The sequence below is a fragment of the Xenopus tropicalis genome, chromosome 5 (genome assembly GCF_000004195.4).
Source record: "Xenopus tropicalis strain Nigerian chromosome 5, UCB_Xtro_10.0, whole genome shotgun sequence".
In the NCBI taxonomy this organism is placed as follows: Eukaryota; Metazoa; Chordata; class Amphibia; order Anura; family Pipidae; genus Xenopus; species Xenopus tropicalis.
The window spans coordinates 150303731-150320224 of NC_030681.2; the positions used below are offsets into that span (position 1 = coordinate 150303731).

Genomic DNA, 16494 nt, shown 5'->3' on the forward strand with positions numbered 1-16494 from the left:
TGCTTTTTAACTTGTTTATTAATGACCTGGAGGTGGGCATAGACAGTATTGTTTCTATTTTTGCTGATGACACTAAATTGTGCAAAACTATAAGTTCCATGCAGGATGCTGCCGCTTTGCAGAGCGATTTGACAAAATTAGATAACTGGGCAGCAAACTGGAAAATGAGGTTCAATGTTGATAAGTGCAAAGTTATGCACTTTGGTAGAAATAATATAAACGCAAACTATCTACTGAATGGTAGTGTGTTGGGGGTTTCCTTAATGGAGAAGGATCTGGGGGTTTTTGTTGATAACAAGTTGTCTAATTCCAGGCAGTGTCATTCTGTGGCTACTAAAGCAAATAAAGTGCTGTCTTGTATAAAAAAGGGCATTGACTCAAGGGATGGAACATAATTTTGCCCCTTTATAGGTCCCTGGTAAGGCCTCACCTTGAGTATGCAGTGCAGTTTTGGGCTCCAGTCCTTAAGAAGGATATTAATGAGCTGGAGAGAGTGCAGAGACGTGCAACTAAACTGGTTAAGGGGATGGAAGGGTTAAACTATGAGCTTAGACTGTCGAGGTTGGGGTTGTTTTCTCTGGAAAAGAGGCGCTTGCGAGGGGACATGATTACTCTGTACAAGTACATTAGAGGGGATTATAGGCAGTTGGGGGATGTTCTTTTTTCCCATAAAAACAATCAACGCACCAGAGGTCACCCCTTTAGATTAGAGGAAAGGAGTTTCCATTTGAAGCAGCGTAGGGGGTTTTTCACGGTGAGGGCAGTGAGGCTGTGGAATGCCCTTCCTAGTGATGTGGTAATGGCAGATTCTGTTAATGCCTTTAAGAGGGGCCTGGATGAGTTCTTGATCAATCAGAATATCCAAGGCTATTGTGATACTAATATCTACAGTTAGTACTAGTGGTTGTATTTATAGTTTATGTATGTGAGTGTATAGATTGGTAGGTGTGGGTTAGATGTGCTGGATTTACTTGGAAGGGTTGAACTTGATGGACACAGGTCTTTTTTTAGTACTAGTGGTTGTATTTATAGTTTATGTATGTGAGTGTATAGATTGGTAGGTGTGGGTTAGATGTGCTGGATTTACTTGGATGGGTTGAACTTGATGGACACAGGTCTTTTTTCAACCCTATGTAACTATGTAACTATGTAACTATGTAACATAGTCCCCCCCCCTCAAGTCACTGATTAGCTAACAGCTTAGAAAGCTGTATAGGAAGAAGGAGTGTTCTGGCTATTATGTTAGACATCTGCCCACTCCAGCCTTTATAGATTACATTTTTGCCTAACTAACTGTATTGTTTTATTATCTGTCTATTTAACCCAGTTTCATTTTTACATTGAACTAAGATTTTCAGTAAAACACTAGGGTGCCGCCCTTAGGCGGGTGCTACGATTCTAGGCCTTAGGCTGATGCTATGGCTGTAGGCCTGGATTACAGCAGCACATACACTGGGCCCCTCTCAGAATGCCACACAAATGTTCTGCATTTCCCAGTGTCAGGCAGAGGGAAGCCATATTCTGTAACAGGAGCTCCTCTCCTTTATCCCATTCACACTTGTACTAGCACTGGCATTCATAACTGGATACACTTAAATCCTCAGCCTGTGGCTCTCCAGCTGTTATAACTAAATAACCCTCAGCTCATCCCTCTGCCCTGAATGCCCTTGCTCACTGGAACAGGAAGTGCCTGTCCTCTGTGAAGCTCAACAGGAAACAGTCGGTTCAGCGTAAATAAACTTCCCCAATATCAAGCTGCAACACACTGGCATTTATTAAAGTGAACGACTATCATATTCATGAGGTAATGTTATAAAAATTCTGGAACTTTTTTTAAATAGTAGGCTAGTAAATGCTACCTGATGAATGGTTGCTATGGGTTACTAAACAAGTAGCCAGCTTTAGATCAGCTATTATAGTACCTTGTTGGAGTTTCCTTTATTTAAATATTGAAATTTTATTTAATACATTATATATTTCAGTGATATGTGTCAATTGCATTACCGCCATGCTGAGAAACATTATAAGGGAAGTTTGCTGTTTCATTTTAGCATGATAGCAACATGGGGGTCAGGGTCGGACTGGGCCACCGGGACACCAGGGCCCCAACCCTTGCCATCGCTCCCCCTGCCCAACCGGTCCATCCGACGCGAGCTCAGGGGAGGACTCAGGTGGGGGACCCTACAGGGGGGGTTAGGGGGGCCCCTGCGGGGGGGGTTAAGGGACATGGCCGGCCCGGTGGGCCCTGCACCCCCCAGTCTGAACCTGGAGGAATTTGCCCAAGCTTTAGTAACGTATAGCAACCAATCAACTGGCGGCATTTTTAGTGGTCTATTTATATATCAAAATTTATTGTTGCTATGTGCTACTAGACCCTAGAGCCACCCTGGAGGCTTTTATTTATTTATATATTACAACATTGGGTTGTTCCAGTGTTCAGTGGCTTAAGCATCAGACCTGGGTTCTGAAGTAAAGGGTATTTAGACTCATTATTAAGGATAGCTAACTCAGGGCATTCTAGTTATTGCTGTACTGCACCTCCCAGCATTCTCCATTATCCAGGTTATGTATGAGCCTATACCCAGCAACCAGAATGTGCAGCTGAGGACTGAAGGAGAAAGAGAGGTGGAAGAGGGGAGGGGGGGCGCATAGATTGCACGCTTGTTGCGCTGAGTGACAGCCCTAGTCTGTACGGTGCAACTGCCTTACATACATAATGTATGGAATGGGGTGTGCTTGCATTCCTGCCAGAACAAATGGAGTCTGACCAGCCTCCCTGCGGTGCTGCACCATAACAGGAAGGTCAGAGCCTGGCAGAGAGAGATGGAATCTAACCATGCATTAATGACATTTCCCTACTTGGAGTCAATTGTAAGTCAGTCTTCTCTAGTGTGTTCAGGTGTGGGTACCCCATGGGCACTGCCCATCCCACGCCGTGACTAAAGTGCTTAGTCCATAGCTGCACAGAGTGAATAAAGATTATCAAGCCCAGTCCTTGCTCACTTAGGGACTTAAAGGAAAAAGAAAGTCAAAGTCACTTGGGGGTGCCAAAATGTTAGGCACCCCCAAGTGACTTTGACCACCTACCTTTTACCCCGGGCTGGTGCCCCTGTGAGGAGGGAACAGCACCAGCCCGGGGTAGCTGCCGGCGCTTCCTTCTTCCTGATTCGCTGCGCGCGCATGCGCAGTAGAGTGAAAAGCCGAACTTAAACATTAAAGTCGGCTTTTCACTCTACTGCGCATGCGCCCACCGCTGGCATTCCAGCAACGGAAGCCGGAAGAAGGAAGCGATCCGCTCCAGGTGCCCCGGGCTGGTGCTGTTTTCTCCTAACAGGGGCACCAGCCCGGGGTACGAGGTAAGCGGTTAAAGTCACTTGGGGGTGCCTAACATTTTGGCACCCCCAAGTGATTTTGCCTTTCGTTTCCCTTTAAGGCCCCCCATACACGGGCCGATAGAAGCTGCCGATATCAGTCCCTTGGACCGATTCGGCAGCTAATTGGCCCGTGTATGGGCAGAAACGAGCGGCCTGGCCGACCGATATCTGGCCTGAAATTGGAACAATCTAAATGGGAGGAAATATGTAGAAAAAAATAGAAGCTCACTGGGTTTAGGTTGCCAAATATTTCTTAATTTCATGTTTTGACATTATATTCATTGATAAATCTTAAAGATAAAAAAACCCACATTTGAAAAATAATTGAATTTGCATTTTTTTGCCCATGATTTTCTCCATTCATAGCATATGCTAATTTGGATTTGGAAGGGTTAAATGTGAAAAATTGTACACTTCCGTGTTTATGCAGCTACATTAACACTTCCAAATCCTAATTAACACATGCTAATTAGGATTCGGATTCTGTGGATTCAGCTGAATCTGAACCCTGCGAAAAAGGCCAAATCCTGGCCGAATACTGAACCGAATCCTGGATTCGCTGCATCCCTAATACAAATAAAACAAAAACCATTAAAATTTGTAACGAATGTATATTGCAAAAAAAAGCTCTACGGGGCAGGGACCTCCATCCTCTTGTGTCTTTGACTCAACTTATTGTAACTGTATCTTGTATTTATTGTTATACTTTGTATTTATCTATTATTATCATAATAACCCCCTGTTTGTATTAATGTATTCTACTGTACAGCTCTGCGTACAGCACCGTGCAAAATGTAAGCCTTTGGGGGAAAACATACACAAAACAACCATTTGCAAAAAAAATGCGATGCACAAACTTTAAAAATGACCCCCAATGAGTTTTATTTTGCAACAATTTTTTTCTGGGCCTTAATGCAATTGGGTTATTTTTTTTTGTTTGTTTGTTTTTTGTAAATATGTTAGAACTATGCTTGAGACCAAAAAAAATAGATTGAGATTACTGCATAATAATTTCTTTTTTATGTCAATATATGTAAATAAATTACATAGTTACATAGGGTTGAAAAAAGACCAGAGTCCATCAAGTTCAACCCTTCCAAGAAAACCCAACCCAAACCCAAATGTGTTAGAAATGAGGGTATACAATGTAGGGGTAATTATGTGATGACAGTGGTACCTACTTTAGAAACATATCTGGCCCTTGGGTGACAGTTGCAGCAGTATCTGATACACAAGTGCTGTTTGAGTAAGGATAAGAAATTGTTTCCAGCTAATAAATGCGCAGCTGCTGATGTTGGCACAGCCCGTACAATATGCAGAGAAGGAGGTATTAGTGGGGTGGATAAGAGATACTAGATAAAATAATACGATCTAGGCACCCTTGGTGGCAGCAATGGGCTCCTGTGTACAGAGAGGAGTGTGATTAATGATATTTTGTACCGCCATGTTGGCTAAATGTCAGGAGAGATGGCCAGGAGCATCGGTGTAGCATGCTATGCAGTGTGATTAGATGGTGTTCTAACGAGCAGCTCCCCATTCAGCATGGCAAAGACCAGTGACGACAAGGCATGATCCCTGATCTGCTGAAAAATGCCCAGTTGTAGGTATGGCTTGTCCCCTTTGTGCTCCACCGTTAGTTGGCAGGAGCATAGGCTTCCATGTTCAAACTGGCTCACCATTAGATCTGGAGTAGCCCTACATCTTATGTACACAAACTATGGAGTTGCCCCCCCTTGAGGGGCCTAAAAGTGCATTGGGGCCAATCTGAAGGTCATTAAGGGCAATATTTGGGGCAAATGCTTATTTGCCGATCTTGATGTTCCTGGAACTCCACTAAAGATGAGATTTGGGAATATGCACTAGTATTTTTTGCTGTGAAAAAGACGCCCATACTCCAATAAAAAAAAGCCGGCACAGTATGGAAAAAGTTGCTCTGAATTTCTGACGTTTCACAAATTTTTCGGCGAAGCAAAACGGGGCAGATTTGCCCACCACTAACACGCACTTATTTTACTGTTTTGGTATAAAATATCTGAGGTTAGTGGACCTATAACGCACAAACCCACAGGAAACCATCAAGAATAATGGCCGCTCCGGCAAGTCTGAAACTGAAAAGTGAAATAATTACACGTTCAGTTCTTTTATTATGTCATTCTACTAATCCAAAGGGAACATTTAAAAGTGAAGCTCTAGTGGCTCTACGTCCTTCATTAAAAGGAAACCAATGAGAGCAGGAATTATTTGGCGGCTGTAGCATCCATGTTTGCTCCTCTGTGCCCTATAGAAGTCATTCGAGTCGGCGGCTGTTAGAATTCCCAGGGTAACCCCATCGCAAGCACAGGCTACACGGAGCACATTGCCGGTCGCACTGTCACCAAGTGGGAGATCTTTGGACATGATCCAAGGCAACTAATTATAACCTCCGTGAGAAACGTACCCCCAACCCGTTCACTCCTTTCTTATTTCATTCTTCCCTCTATTTTTAGTCCAGCACTGGCTCCACTGTAATGCAAAGAGGCGGGGAGCGGGATTATTTTTAGCCTATGTGCTATTATACCATACCATGGAGTATGAAGGTACAGCACTGGGCAATGGGAAGATCTGGGAGAAGAACTGCAGTCGCTGAGACTGTCACAGGCTTGGTTGCCAGGCATTGTTTATCATCTTACCTAGAAGTATCAGACATGTATCTAAGGGATAGTTCCTACATTGTGCATTTGGGAACCATTGTAGACTGACTAAGGGTTTGGAACAATAAATTTTATTCTCTTGGATCTTGCAGTTTGCCCTTGAGTAGACCTGGTGAAGTAACCTGCAGTCATTACTGTAGAAAACTGTGTGGGTTCCTGTGTCTATTTTGGTCTTGGCATAGGCAGACTAGACCGCCCTTTCTAGTGCTTTTGTATGTCAGTTTCTGATTGGGCAGCTTATGGGATTCTGGAAACTACCTGCAGTAGTCTTCAGGTTCCAGATTTAAGGTTCTAGAGGGGATAGAAGGTTCAACAGTCACAAAACTAAACCTACTTAATATTAGGGATGCACCGAATCCAGGAATCGGTTTGGGATTCAGCTAAGATTTTTCAGCAGGATTCAGATTCGGCCGAATCCATGCCTCTAGCCGACCCAAATCCGAATCCATGCCTCCAGCCGACCCAAATCCGAATCCATGCCTCACGTGATTTTTTGTCACATAAACACGGAAGTTGAAAATTTTTCACCAATCTCTTTGCGGTTGTCATTAACCCTTACTTGTCCTAATTTTCATAGGCAATTTAGGATTCAGTGTTTTTTTTGGGAAAAATAAGCAGATTCGGTGCACCCCGGCTAAATATATTGAGTCTATTAGTGAACAAACAGGACGGCCTTGGGTTTCTTCTGAATGAATAGAACCTTCTTGACTTGTTTATTATAGTGACACATTCTGTGGTCTAAAATTGGCATCATGTAGGCCTGGTGGGTGGTGGAAAGAATTACAACGTGAAATAGTAATGCTGACTCCATCGACCCCCACCCATGGCAGATAACAGGGGTTTCTGGGAGTATTTCTGCCATAATAGTTGACCTGCCCCAAACTGCTTATCTGGGCTGTATAGACAGTGCAGCCATCAGGGGGTATACAAGTCCGGGGCCCCATAAAATGGAGAGTATAAATAATGTCACTAAAGGGGCTTGTGAGAGGGTTGGTAGGTTTGGGTGGATCATGGCACAACTGGGGAGGGGCTGGGGTGGATTGGGAAGTAATGGTGCATACAAGGATCATTTTTTTTTCATTGGGCCCCAATGGGGACAAGTGGACCAATACTTGGGGCTTCTTTGGGGAAAGACTAATTGTGTGGGGCCCCATGATTACTAATAGCGGCCCTCTGTATAATGACTAACATAATATGCAGTTTGACAATATCAAAGCCTCAAGTATGTATGGGGTCTTAAACCTAGAGCTTGATCCCAAAGCTGCTGTTGAACTGGTCAGGCATGCTGGGAGTTGTAGTGCATGAACAGGAAGGCCCTTCCCAGATGGGGATCTTCCAACAGTGCCATGTCACTGGCAATGCTGGACAATCCCCAGAATGCCCAAGGCTATATTTAAGTCTATGGCGCAAATGTGCAATTTTGGTTCAATATTAATTGGAATTAGTTAGAAGCTCAGCGAGTAGCTTGGCACCTCCACTAATTGCCATGAACATGTTTTGCTGGTGCCAAAGCATTTAAACGTTGAGCTAACTTTTAGCATGTGATAGAATGGCCAATTCTAAACAACTTTTCAATTGGTCTTCATTATTTATTTTTAACTCTTTGCTGTTTTTAAATGGGGGTCACTGACCCCGGCAGCCAAAAACTATTGCTCTGTGAGGCTCCAGTTTTATTGTTATTGTTACTTTTTGTAATTTTCTTTTCTATTCAGCCCCTCTCCTATTCATATTCCAGTCTCTCATCCAAGCCACTCCCTGGTTGCTAAGGTAACTTGGACCCCAGCAACCAAATAACTGCTGAAACTCCAAACTGGAGAGCTCCTGAACTGAAAATGAAATAACTAAAAAACTACAAATAATGAAAAAATGAAGACCAATTGCAAATTGTCTCAGAATATTACTCTCTACATCATACAACCCTTTTGAGGCAGCGGTGCCAGTGGAAGGTGACCCATGGTGCTTAGTGTGCCATAACACAGCCTAAAACATTTCTTTTCATATACAGGTATGGGATCCCTTATCCGGAAACCCGTTATCCAGAAAGTTCCGAATTATGGAAAGGCCATCTCCCATAGACTCCATTATAAGCAAATAATTCTAATTTTTAAAAATGATTTCCCTTTTCTCTGTAATAATAAAACAGTACCTGTACTTGATCCCAACTAAGATATAATTACCCCTTATTGGGGGCAGAACAGTCCTATTGGGTTTATTTCATGGTTAAATGATTCCCTTTTCTCTGTAATAATAAAACAGTACCTATACTTGATCCCAACTAAGATATAATTACCCCTTATTGGGGGCAGAACAGCCCTATTGGGTTTATTTAATGGTTAAATGATTCCCTTTTCTCTGTAATAATAAAACAGTACCTGTACTTGATCCCAACTAAGATATAATTACCCCTTATTGGGGGCAGAACAGCCCTATTGGGTTTATTTAATGGTTAAATGATTCCCTTTTCTCTGTAATAATAAAACAGTACCTGTACTTGATCCCAACTAAGATATAATTAACCCTTATTGGGGCAGAACAGCCCTATTGGGTTTATTTCATGGTTAAATGATTCCCTTTTCTCTGTAATAATAAAACAGTACCTGTACTTGATCCCAACTAAGATATAATTACCCCTTATTGGGGCAGAACAGCCCTATTGGGTTTATTTCATGGTTAAATGATTCCCTTTTCTCTGTAATAATAAAACAGTACCTGTACTTGATCCCAACTAAGATATAATTACCCCTTATTGGGGGCAGAACAGCCCTATTGGGTTTATTTAATGGTTAAATGATTCCCTTTTCTCTGTAATAATAAAACAGTACCTGTACTTGATCCCAACTAAGATATAATTACCCCTTATTGGGGGCAGAACAGCCCTATTGGGTTTATTTAATGGTTAAATGATTCCCTTTTCTCTGTAATAATAAAACAGTATCATTCTGTATTCTGAGCATTCTGTATAACAGGTCCCATACCTGTATAATTAAGTAATGCGTGTCTGTAACTGTCTTTTCCATATGAGTAGAATGTTCATTGCAGCTGCAACTTTGAAACTTTTTCTCTCTCGGCAAACTAGAATATTTTATCTACCCTTTCCATACACAGTTCCCTGCTCCGATACATAAAAATGCATTGGGGTTTTGGGGACTTTTTTCCCCCTCGCCGGGCACTCGGCTATAAATGGCAAGGGCCGAGCTGCTCTCCTCTGTCTGAAAAAGGGCAGAAGTGGACGAAGCTCCTTCCTATAGAGGGACAGCTGAAGAGGTGTAATTTTACAGCCCTGGGTGCCTTGTCACAGTAGTGATTGAGGTGGACAGCAGGCAACAGAACCACCAAGGGCCCCTAAGCGACACAGACAGGTGTGAGGCGAGGCCTATGGGGGGGTGGGGTGGGCAACCAGTTATACAAAAAGGCAGCGTCCAGGCCTTACAGGGGCATAAACCAAGAGACATGCACTGGGGGAATGAGCCGGAGGAGCGCTCCCTGCCCTTGGGCTGCACAGGATTTTGTGGAGAGCAAATGAGATGTAGGAAGAGGGGCAGAATGGGCACTGTACTAATGCTAGCCAAGGGGTGCAAGCTTAGCCAAGCACAGCAATTAGTTTGCCACTTGTCAGACAGGTAGATTTTACCCTGCACAGGCAGGGGCCCCTGGGTTTCTACTAACTGGAGTATGTGCCAGGTCTCTAGAGATATATGTTAGAATGGCAAGGTGAGATCTAAGATGGCGTCCATCTGTCGGTATGAGGGTCTGCGTTACAGAGGGACGGAAAACTCTGCACGGAACATTATTCAGGTAATTATCAGCGGGAAATGGGTACATATGGCATTATTGTCACCCTGCCCCTTTAAAACTCCTTTACACATTTAATATCCACGTGCTGATTGGTTAAGTATCAATTCATTTTTAAGGCATGGCTGCATAGATACCAGTTCAGCCTGCAGTGTGACCAAAGTCATTGCAGTGTGTGGATCTAATATGTGTCTGGTGTTAAAGGGGTTTGTTGGCACTTTCTCTATTCTAGTACTCCTAGCTGTACCCCTTGCCCTACTCCTAGCTGTGCCCCTTGCCCTACTCCTAGCTGTGCCCCTTGCCCTACTCCTAGCTGTACCCCTTGCCCTAATCCTAGCTGTGCCCCTTGCCCTACTCCTAGCTGTGCCCCTTGCCCTACTCCTAGCTGTGCCCCTTGTTCTATTCCTAGCTGTGCCTCTTGCCCTACTCCTAGCTGTGCCCCTTGCCCTACTCCTAGCTGTACCCCTTTCCCTACTCCTAGCTGTGCCCCTTGCCCTACTCCTAGCTGTACCCCTTGCCCTACTCCTAGCTGTGCCCCTTGCCCTACTCCTAGCTGTGCCCCTTGTTCTATTCCTAGCTGTGCCTCTTGCCCTACTCCTAGCTGTGCCCCTTGCCCTACTCCTAGCTGTGCCCCTTGCCCTACTCCTAGCTGTGCCCCTTGCCCTACTCCTAACTGTGCCCTTGCCCTACTCCTAGCTGTGCCCCTTGCCCTACTCCTAGCTGTGCCTCTTGCCCTACTCCTAGCTGTACCCCTTGCCCTACTCCTAGCTGTGCCCCTTGCCCTACTCCTAGCTGTGCCCCTTGCCCTACTCCTAGCTGTGCCTCTTGCCCTACTCCTAGCTGTACCCCTTGCCCTACTCCTAGCTGTGCCCCTTGCCCTACTCCTATCTGTGCCCCTTTCTCTACTCCTAGCTGTGCCCCTTTCCCTACTCCTAGCTGTGCCCTTTGCCCTACTCCTAGCTGTGCCCCTTGCCCTACTCCTAGCTGTGCCCCTTGCCCTACTCCTAGCTGTGCCCCTTGCCCTACTCCTAGCCGTACCCCTTTCCTTACTCCTAGCCGTACCCCTTGCCCTACTCCTAGCCGTACCCCTTTCCCTACTCCTAGCTGTACCCCTTGCCCTACTCCTAGCTGTACCCCTTGCCCTACTCCTAGCTGTGCCCCTTGCCATACTCCTAGCTGTGCCCCTTGCCCTACTCCTAGCTGTGCCCCTTGCCCTAATCCTAGCTGTGCCCCTTGCCCTACTCCTAGCTGTGCCCCTTGCCCTACTCCTAGCTGTGCCCCTTGCCCTACTCCTAGCTGTACCCCTTGCCCTACTCCTAGCTGTGCCCCTTGCCCTACTCCTAGCTGTGCCCCTTGCCCTACTCCTAGCTGTGCCCCTTGCCCTACTCCTAGCTGTGCCCCTTGCCCTACTCCTAGCTGTGCCCCTTGCCCTACTCCTAGCTGTGCCCCTTGCCCTACTCCTAGCTGTACCCCTTGCCCTACTCCTAGCTGTGCCCCTTGCCCTACTCCTAGCTGTGCCCCTTGCCCTACTCCTAGCTGTGCCCCTTGCCCTACTCCTAGCTGTGCCCCTTGCCCTACTCCTAGCTGTGCCCCTTGCCCTACTCCTAGCTGTGCCCCTTGCCTTACTCCTAGCCGTACCCCTTGCCCTACTCCTAGCCGTACCCCTTGCCTTACTCCTAGCCGTACCCCTTGCCCTACTCCTAGCCGTACCCCTTTCCCTACTCCTAGCCGTACCCCTTGCCCTACTCCTAGCCGTACCCCTTGCCCTACTCCTAGCTGTACCCCTTGCCCTACTCGTAGCCGTACCCCTTTCCCTACTCCTAGCCGTACCCCTTGCCCTCCTCCTAGCCGTACCCCTTGCCCTACTCCTAGCCGTACCCCTTGCCCTACTCCTGGTTGTGCCCCTTGCCCTACTCCTAGCTGTGCCCCTTGCCCTACTCCTAGCCGTACCCCTTGCCCTACTCCTGGTTGTGCCCCTTGCCCTACTCCTAGCCGTACCCCTTGCCCTACTCCTGGTTGTGCCCCTTGCCCTACTCCTAGCTGTACCCCTTGCCCTACTCCTAGCTGTACCCCTTGCCCTACTCCTAGCTGTACCCCTTGCCCTACTCCTAGCCGTACCCCTTTCCCTACTCCTAGCCGTACCCCTTGCCCTCCTCCTAGCCGTACCCCTTGCCCTACTCCTAGCCGTACCCCTTGCCCTACTCCTGGTTGTGCCCCTTGCCCTACTCCTAGCTGTGCCCCTTGCCCTACTCCTAGCCGTACCCCTTGCCCTACTCCTGGTTGTGCCCCTTGCCCTACTCCTAGCCGTACCCCTTGCCCTACTCCTGGTTGTGCCCCTTGCCCTACTCCTAGCCGTACCCCTTGCCCTACTCCTAGCCGTACCCCTTGCCCTACTCCTAGCCGTACCCCTTGCCCTACTCCTAGCTGTGCCCCTTGCCCTACTCCTAGCCGTACCCCTTGCCCTACTCCTGGTTGTGCCCCTTGCCCTACTCCTAGCTGTGCCCCTTGCCCTACTCCTAGCCGTACCCCTTGCCCTACTCCTGGTTGTGCCCCTTGCCCTACTCCTAGCCATACCCCTTGCCCTACTCCTGGTTGTACCCCTTGCCCTACTCCTAGCTGTACCCCTTACCCTACTTCTCACTGTACCGCTTATAAGGACATTTTCTATAGGCTCTTTGTGGCTCCTGTATGTAATTAGTATGTCAATGATACAAAATTCAACCTTTGACTGTCAGGGGATGCTGGGAGTTGTAGTCCAATAACAGCTGTAGGGTTGCAATGGGGGTGGTCTCAATGTACATAGGCTACTTCTATTCTGGGCTCCTGACCCGTGGGTTAAACACCCCGCCTGGGTATAAAAGGAGCGAATGACCCTATAGCACCTGTTCCTTTCCTGAAGGGCGTACGAAGGGCATTTCTCACGGGAGGTCACATGCTTCTTTATATACCCATATGAACTACATTGTTATGGAATGTAAGGAAGTGTGTGGCTTCTCTGAGTCCATCTCCGGCCGACATTAACCCTTCATCCTCTGCTTTGCCCTTGTTATCCAACCAGGTGATTCGCTGTATGTTGACATACCAAATGGTATTTAAATAAAGTACTGTGGGACCCATGAGGAACGGCGCCCCAGCATTTATTCAAACAGACATGTGGGGTCATTTGCTATCACTTAGCAAGTAACCCATAGCAACCACTCAGCACTTTGCTTTGACCCTTCCATTTTAGTTAGTATAATGAAAGCAATTATCTGATTGGTTACTTTGGGTTATTGCTCAGGGACACGGTGGGTCTAAGGCAAAGTGCAGACCTGTATAAATACCCTCATATGGGGGTATGTAATTAAAGGCACTAAGTTTGCCCAGGAGCAGTAACCCATAGCAACCAATCAGTAGGTGGAATTTACTGGTCACCTATTTAAAAGCAAGCCTCTTATTGGTTGCTATGGGTTACTGCTACTGGGCAAACTTAGTGCCTTTTATTACATTTAGGGGATCAATGCTTAACCCCAAACATTCTTTCCCCAAATTCATAAGAATGCCAGATGACAATTTAACCCCAAAGCATACAAAAATTCCTTATTCACAAAACAAGGGTGTGGATTATTGGAAATATAATCTTTTTTTTACCAGCGCCAATAGAAACAAATGTTTTGCAATTTATGTTCATTATTCATTATAAATGTTACCATATAGGAGCTGCTGCACCTTTGTGATCCAATTCTATTGCATATTTTTTTCACTTGTTTTCATGATATTAGCAGTTTAGCCCTGCTTATATCCCCAAAGTGTAATGGTGCTGGTAGTGCCTCCTGATGCTTCTCTGCTCAGCTTCTGTCAGTAGATGCCTCCTGCATTAGTAGCTTTTCGCCACCAGGGGGCACTCCTGTTACACATTAGTGATAGTAGTGGTGTAAAACTGCTAGTATCATGGAAATGAAAAGAAAAAGGAAATGAATGTAAATGGAGGTACAAAGGCTTCTATGAGTGTTACACCTGCCCATACCCCAACAAACGATCCTCATATCCCTTCTCTCTTACAGGTCGGTGCATCTGGGATCTGGAAGAAGAAGACCTGCACTATCCTGGGCCTTACAGGCTGCTATGGCTGGTCAAACGGAACCAAGTCCGTCTTCCTTAGAGGTTTGGTCCCCTTCAACCAGCTATTGCAGTACTGAGCCTCAACAGCGCCCCCCCAGGCCGGATTCTGCTGCTGATCAAGCAAAGGACGTTTAATCTAGGAGGTGCCTCCATGTTGTACCCCCACCGGAGGGGCATGTATTTATTTTTCTGTGCTGTTTCTACCCATCTGTCAGTCTAGCAACCAGGGCCACTGAAAGTCATTTAGCTCATAATGTTTTTTAAATCTTCCTAAGGGGGTGTCACCCTTGTGGTCCTTATTCTGCTTGAACTACAGTTCCCAGAATTCCTCAGCTGCTGGCTAAAAGCTTTGGTGATATGCTGGAATATACGAGACACCCCCTCTCCCATTTTATGCTCCTGTTTTTTTCAGAACCCTCCTCCCCTCCTGGTATTTAAACCAGTAACAGGCAGTTACCATTAAAGTCTATGGAGGGGCAAATTGTTCTACTGGCCTTCATGTTGGGGGTGGGTGGGACGTGATATCATTTATTGGTGGAGCTATGGTGTAAGGGGCAGTAAAATGGGCAGGGAAAGGTGAATGGGGCCAGTAAATGGGTAGACTGGGCGGGGTTGTAGGAGGAGCAGGGGCGGGCCCATAGTTATATAGGGTGGCCCACAGCACTGAGGGTTAAAAAGGAGGGATTTATAGGCCAATAAAAAGTACATTGCCGGTAAATTTGTAATACCGGTGCTGCTCCTACCAGTTGATTTACTGTCTAGGCCGGTCAAATACCAACCAGGTGGCAACCCTAGCGCCCAACGAGCTGGAAAATACTAGGAAGCGCCCCATGTACCAATGTCCTAATAACTAATTATCATGCAAATGCCCCTTGTAATCAAAAGAAACAGAATTTGTGTTTTACACAATTGTTACTTTTTGCTTCTGAACTACAGTTTCCAGCATGTTGAGGCTGGGGATGCTGGGAGTTGTAGTTCACAACAGTAGGTCAATAAACAAGAAACCAGTCATGTTAGTTAAAGAGAAAGGGCCATGTATTATTATTCCAACTGAACTGATCTTGTGCAAATAACTGTATTTGCTTGATATTACCCACAATTCCTAGGTACAAGTGGGAAAACTGTAAATTTGCTTTGATTTTGGGTGCTAATGCTGGGTTTATTCAAGTGGGGGATGTATGGCTATATGTTCAAAATGAGTGCTCATTCATAAAATAAACCAATTAAAATGCTTCTCTCTGGTGCTATTTTCTCTCCCTATGGTGTATGAAAGATATGCAGTTTCCTATTTCGTAAAGGGAAAGGGGTCTCAAATGTTGTTGGCTCCCATTGTGTCATTGCCCCAAACCAATCACATGTCCACTGCTAAGAGAGGATTGTCGTGCCTTTACTAGACGCAGCAAGACGCTGCCACTGCTTGTCATGAAAATATGCCCACTAGAGGGCACTGTTTGTTCATATAAAGAACTAAACACAGCTAGGGGGCAGTATGTGCTGCAATATGCCATTGTTGATCAACAGTTTAGCCCTAGGTTAACATATTATTATATTATTTCATATATCAATATGGGGCCTTCCCCAGAGTCTAGAGACAGCCCCACACAATACAGCCAATCAGATTTGTTTTTATTATTCTACCTGTAGTAGGCTGAACAAAGCTAATTTCTCATTGGTCATTAAAGGTTATTACACTTGAGTACACTGTGCTGTTATATTTGCTATAAGACTCCAAGGTGATTACAAATATTGACATACTTTGAAGTCACGTGACATAAATGATGTCACTAAGTACTGATTATAATGTATGATGTAACTAAGAACATTTTGCATGGATACCGCATTCATTCCAGATTAGTCCTATGTGCTTATTTAGGGTCATTACGAGCAGTTTTCTGCTTGACGGTGGCCCTAATAATCAGTGCAGATCACGTACTCGGGGGGAATCCCTATGGCCACAAAAAAGGCCACGTGTGAAACCAACTGCTGCGCTGCTGGAGATAGCAGTGTGTGATTTAGCTTGTGGTTCCGAGGGTGGTGTAACACGTATACAGTGGTAACTATTAGCTGTGACGCCTGGAAGCTGATTCAAGGCTACAGGAACTAAAATAAGCAGCAGAATAAATAAAGTTGTCTTCATAGGGCCCTGCTAAGCTTTAAAGGGACAGTTCAGTGTCAAAATTAAACTGGGTAAAATAGACTGCGCAAAATTAAAAATATTTCTAATATAGTTCATTAGGCAAAAATGTCATCTATAAAGGCTGGAGTGGGCAGATGTCTAACATAATAGCCAGAACACTACTTCCTGCTTTGATTTTTAACAGAAATGTTCCTTTAAAAAGGTGATCACAAACACATATAGTATATTGAACTTAGCTCTGAACCCTCACATAGGCGGAAGGTGATTATTATGTTTGGGGGGGGCATAATAAAGGCATAAGCTACACAGATTATGTCATCAACGTATCCCAAAGACATTTACATTAGTGATGTGCGCATCGAGAAATCCTCGACCCACACCCAACCCTAACCTGCCCGCT

At 45.6% G+C, this 16494-nt stretch overlaps 1 long non-coding RNA gene and 2 other non-coding genes across 3 annotated transcripts; all 3 read left to right on the forward strand.

Annotated features, from left to right (window-relative positions):
- Positions 1 to 9504: 9504 nt before the first annotated feature.
- On the forward strand, positions 9505 to 15192 carry LOC116411104. Its single transcript, XR_004222849.1, has 2 exons — positions 9505 to 9859; positions 13900 to 15192. It is a non-coding gene; the product is annotated as an uncharacterized LOC116411104 (long non-coding RNA).
- mir206 (microRNA mir-206) lies at positions 12781 to 12850 on the forward strand. Its single transcript, NR_049607.1, has one exon. It is a non-coding gene; the product is annotated as a microRNA mir-206 (primary transcript).
- On the forward strand, positions 13956 to 14030 carry mir133b (microRNA mir-133b). Its single transcript, NR_049581.1, has one exon. It is a non-coding gene; the product is annotated as a microRNA mir-133b (primary transcript).
- Positions 15193 to 16494: the final 1302 nt, after the last annotated feature.